This window comes from Sinohyriopsis cumingii, chromosome 2 (assembly GCF_028554795.1).
Source record: "Sinohyriopsis cumingii isolate HCF-2022 chromosome 2, ASM2855479v2, whole genome shotgun sequence".
Classification (NCBI taxonomy): Eukaryota; Metazoa; Mollusca; class Bivalvia; order Unionida; family Unionidae; genus Sinohyriopsis; species Sinohyriopsis cumingii.
Window position 1 is genome coordinate 131,903,027 of NC_142962.1, and position 6,000 is coordinate 131,909,026.

Consider the following 6,000-nt stretch of genomic DNA (forward strand, 5'->3'; position numbering starts at 1 on the left):
ACAACTTTTATTTTCGCTTATTCTGATCGAAGCGAGAACGCTCTCAGGTAGCCTATCGTTCGGCAAGGCTGCTAATTAGGGAATTTGATTTGCACTTTATATCGCAGGGCCATTAAAAAATATTTTTGCCTAAAATTCTCTCTCGGGCCGGATATAATTGTACGCCGGTCAAGACCTCTCGGGTCTGATATAATTGTACGCCGGGCCTGATGTGGCCCGCGGGCCTTGAGTTTGACACATACGAATTAGAAGAATCAGGGATATTGTTCAATTTGTGAACATAACCAATAGTCGAAAAATAGGCAGATATAGTAGATTGTGCGTTTGGTTGTTAAAAAGATGTGAAATGAAAGTGCCAAAATGGTATTTGAAACCTAGAAAAGTGGTATGGAGTTTTAAAGCATTTGTGAAATCGATGTAGTGTTTGCAACTGCGCATGTAAGACTCATCTGAAGAAGGAGAAAGAGCACTTTTGACCAACATGAACAATATTACTCCCAGTCTGTTAATGTCGGTAGTTCTGGGACCTTTCCTGGAATTTCGACTGCATAAGGTGCGAGCTGGACAAAGCTTTGCACCTGTTGGTGAGAAAGACCATCACTAAATTGATAGAAGCTCAGTGAAAGAATTTGGACGATTTACGATATTTATTTCCTTCAAGAGAGAAATGGAAAATAATGGCGCTGCATTGAAACATGTTTCAGCTACTCTATTTATTATCTGTCAGTCTTCCTTGAGGAACAACGGTTAAGAATCTTGCTACAAATAAAGACATGACAGAGACTTGTAAATATGCCATGGAATGAAATTTATTTTGAAGGCATGGATCACAAAACTGGTTAATTTTCAATCGGCTGTGTGGGTGGCAAGCTTTAGTTCATTCTACAGAAAAATATTTGGATTGAAGGTTGATGCTATATTTTCCTTTCTTCTTGGAACTTGCAGATGAACGTTTCATGTGTTGAAACATTCACAAATGGTTTAAACATATCAAAGGTCATAATTCCAAGTTTTGTTCTGGATCCATACTCTTTATTGCAACTGAACAACTCATTTGTCAAAGCTGGCTATCTGTTACTCTGTTTCCTTCAGATTGAACTTTAAAAGAATCCATACTTTATGTCTTTATATTTCATAAAAGCCACACAGAATATAACTACCGCAAACAAGTCAAACTGGTCAGGCAAGAGAATTTCATCCCGTTGGCATGCCAACGGCTGCCATTGCCAACATCACGTCATAAATAATACCGAGGTGTGCATAATAAGCTTTCAAATAATCCATGACGTGGCTGTAAGTAAAAGTTGGTACACTAAGTCGATCCCAAAAGGGATCGGGGAAGAGAGAGGTTTATGTCTGCTGCAAACTAAAATGTGCCTTATAAAAAAGTGCTCTTTGTCTAAGATGCTAGATGACGCGACCTTAAACAACACAGATGCTACTGTCCTTTTTATTCTTGAAAAAGGGTCGTGGTATAGGAGACCAGAATCGGGAGCCAAAACATGTGAAGCTATCATAGGGCCAGACCTGATTATGCTATAATAATTTATATGCATTCCATACTAGTTAAAAGATACACTTTGCTGGACTGAGTGAATCTGTAGAAATAGTAAATATTTACAGGTGTCGGTGTACTTTAGTGGAAGGTATTATATTTTGGTATACGATAAATTATTTTGGTGCAAAAACAAAGGTAGTGCAGAATTATATGTCACGTGATAGGTCATTGTATTCTGTATATTGTATTCTCTAGATTATAAATTTGGGCGTGCTGATACATCATGGATAACAGCGCTCCCTGTGTATGTTTGAATTTACGATTGATGATTTGCAGTCTGACCTTACAATGTAGTGCTGCTGTTCCCAGTCAGACCGTTTACTTTCCACACATTTCATTCAAAACCACGTCGTCTGGAATCTGAATGCATTATTCCATTATGTTCTTCAGACCATTTTACTCAATACCAACTCATTTGGGATCTGAATTCATCATTTCATTTGTTGGATCAAATCATTTTATTTTAGACTACATGATTTTATTTAATACCACGTCATTTGGAAACAGATTTTATCATTCCATTTTCTTTAAAACAGTTTATTTAATATGATGTCATTTGGAATCTGAATTAATCATTTCATTTATTGGTTTTAATCATTTAATTTTAAGCTATGTAAATTCAATTAATAAAACATCATTTGGGATCAGAATTCATCATTCCGTTTTGTTCTTTAAATCGTGCAATTTCAAACTAAATCATTTCATTTAATACCACGTCATTTTGAATCTAAATTGATCATTCCGTTTTATTCTTTAAATCATTTCATTTGACACCACATCATTTAGAATCTGGATTTATCATTTCATTTGATGGGTTAAATCATTTGATTTCATACTACATCGTTTGATAAATGTAATTTTGGCGGTGACGGCTGCCCATACAAAACAGACTGTGATAAAGATGTGAGTATAATGATGACATATTTGGCACGTATAAACTGATCCTCAAACAGATAGTGATTTCTGTTACCGAGTCAATAACCCCTAAGGACATGAAAACATTTTGGCGGCCACAGGTGACCAGCACGACAATGTTATAAGAGCGTCATACGGAGATGCTATAATGCATCGATTGCTCCGTCAGATATCAGCATGCAATGGAACTGGGCAGACATCACGATTCGTAAGAAAACTATTGACTTTGATATGGACAAATAACGTCATACGATAAATCTAAGAACATATTATTTCAAGAGAAGATGGGATTTTTTTGGAACTTTTTAGTGAAATAACACGAAGTATGTCTGTGGTTAATATGTTATCATTTTTATGTACATTAGAGCTGGAACAAGCTTGCGTAAAGTTGGCAAACCACGTTAAGTCTCAGATGTTGCTGAATCGTATTTGCTACATCAACATTTACTGCATATCTGTTGAATGTGTAATGCCATATATGACCCGAAAGCCAGTCGTCTAAATACGTGCATCATTCCTGACTACAATATGGCAATCGCCAATTTATTTCAATAATACTTTATTTGTACATAAGTAAAGGCGAATCTCTGACTAGTATCCCTCTTTCCATCGGATATTCAAATTTCAACACGATTATCTATATCGCTTGCTAAAAGGAAAAAGTAGTATTGGTGAAAAATAAAAGTTATTCGGGAAGAGGAAAATTTCTATATTCTTTAACTTCAAGAAAAGAATTGAATCAAAACTTTCTAGAAGAAAACAAATGAGTCGCAACGACAATTAGTGGTGGGTTTTCTTCTCTTTCTTTTATAAGTTTGCGAGTGCGCTCGTATTCACATATGTGTTTTTTTCTTCTTCTGTGCGATTGTTCAAATATGTACTTTGTGGAAACTTCTTATTTTCATGCTCTCCCTTCAGTGTAATGAGATAAATCTGCAGAAACTCTAAAATAACTTGTACCTGTATAACTATCTATATACGTCTGCCCATATTCCTTTCCTCAACCGTTCGTTTGGTTATGCCTTATAAAAATTGAATGCATTGATTACAGGGTCTATTCTAGAAAGGTAAAGTTCGGGGAGACCCCCACCTCCTTAGAAAAACGGTGAAATTTTCTTGATACAGCAGGGATGTTATGAAAATATAAATGTAGCACTTGAAAATATAATGCATGCATTTCGTGTAAATGCTTGGTTATTTGCGGGATTTTTGATAAATTAGAATAACTGTCATGGTCTTTATGTATGACTATCAAAGTCTTTAAGTATGACTGTCAAGGTCTTTAAATATTACTATCAAGGTCTTTACTTATGACTACCAAGGTCTTTAAATATGACTATCAAGGTCTTTAAGTATGACTATCAAGGTCTTTAATTATGACTATCAAGGTTATCAAGGTCTTTAAGTATAACTATCAAGGTCCTTAAGTATGACTATCAAGGTCTTAAAGCATGACTATAAAGGTCTTTACTTATAACTATCAAGGTCTTTACTTATGACTATTAAGGTCTTTAAGTATGACTATCAAAGTCTTTAAGCATGACTGTCAAGGTCTTTAAGCATGACTATCAAGGCCTTTAAGTATGACTATGAAGGTCTTTAAGTATGACTATCAAGGTCCTTAAGAATGACTATCAAGGTCTTTAAGTATGACTACAAAGGTCTTCACTTATAACTATCAAAGTCTTTAAGTATGGCTATCAAGGTCTTTAAGTATGACTGTCAAGGTCTATAAGTATGACTATCAAGGTCTTTAAGTATGACTATCAAGATCTTTACTTATGACTTTCAAGGTCTTTAAGTATGACTATCAAGATCTTTACTTATGACTCAAGGTTTTTAAGTATGATCAAGGTCTTTAAGAATGACTATCAAGGTCTTTACTTATGACTATCAAGGTCTTTAAGTATGAGTGTCAAGGTCTTTAAGTATGACTACCAAGGTCTTTAAGTATGACTGTCAAGGTCTTTAAGTATGACTATCACGATCTTTAAGTATGACTGTCAAGGTCTTTAAGTATGACTATCAAGGTTCTTAAGAATGACTATCAAGGTCTTTAAGTATGACTATCCAGGTCTTTAAGTATGCCTATCAAAGTCTTTAAGTCTTTTCGTTAAGAATGTCTATCAAGGTCTTTAAGTATGACTATCAAGGTCTTTAAGTATGACTGTCAAGGTCTTTAAGTATGATTGCCAAGGTCTTTAAGTATGACTGTCAAGGTCTTTAAGTATGACTACCAAGGTCTTTAAGTATGACTGTCAAGGTCTTTAAGTATGACTATCAAGATCTTTAAGTATGGCTGTCAAGGTCTTTAAGCATGAATATCAAGGTTCTTAAGAATGACTATCAAGGTCTTTAAGTATGACTATCCAGGTCTTTAAGTATGCCTATCAAAGTCTTTAAGTCTTTTCGTTAATAATGGCTATGAAGGTCTTTAAGTATGACTGTCAAGGTCTTTAAGTATGACTATCAAGATCTTTAAGTATGGCTGTCAAGGTCTTTAAGCATGAATATCAAGGTTCTTAAGAATGACTATCAAGGTCTTTAAGTATGACTATCAAGGTCTTTAAGTATGCCTATCAAAGTCTTTAAGTCTTTTCGTTAAGAATGGCTATAAAGGTCTTTAAGTATGACTACCAAGGTCTTTAAGTATGACTGTCAAGGTCTTTAAATATGACTATCAAGATGTTTAAGTATGACTCTCAAGGTCTTTAAGTATGACTATCAAGGTTCTTAAGAATGACTATCAAGGTCTTTAAGTATGACTATCAAAATCCTTACTTATGACTATCAAGGTATTTAAGTATGACTATCAAGATCTTTACTTATGACTCAAGGTTTTTAAGTATGCTCAAGGTCTTTAAGAATGGCTATCAAGGTCTTTACTTATGACTATCAAAGTCTTTTCTTTAAGAATGGCTATCAAGGTCTTTATGTATGACTATCAAGGTCTTTAAGTATGACTATCAAGGTCTTTAAGCATGACTATCAAGGTCTTTAAGAATGATTATCAAGGTCTTTAAGTATGACTATCAAGGTTTTTAACTATGACTATCAAGGTCTTTGAGTATGACTTTCAGTGTCTTTAACTATGACTATCAAGGTCTTTATGTACGACTATCAAGGTTTTTAAGTATGAGCAGCAGAGGGGGTGAACAGACCTTTGCCTGAAAAGCGTCGAAACGTCGAAAATAAACCTTCCTACGAACGATCGAAAAATAAAAAGCGTCGACAGAGTTTAAAAAAGCGTCGACACTTTACTGAGAAAAATCTCTGGAATTTTTCTAATTAATATTACTCCATTGTCGTTGGTGATTTTTTCTAGTTTATTATGCATACTGTTTACGCAATTACGCCTTCGCTGAGGTCATCACCCCCTCTGCTGCTATTAATTTATCCAAATTTACCACCATACCAAGTTTGATGAATATTTCTCAACACGTTCTCGCTGTCGTTTCTCCTCATCTGTTTCATCTTTATTTGTTTCATCTTTATTTGTTTTATGTTTCAAGTAATATTCAAGTTCT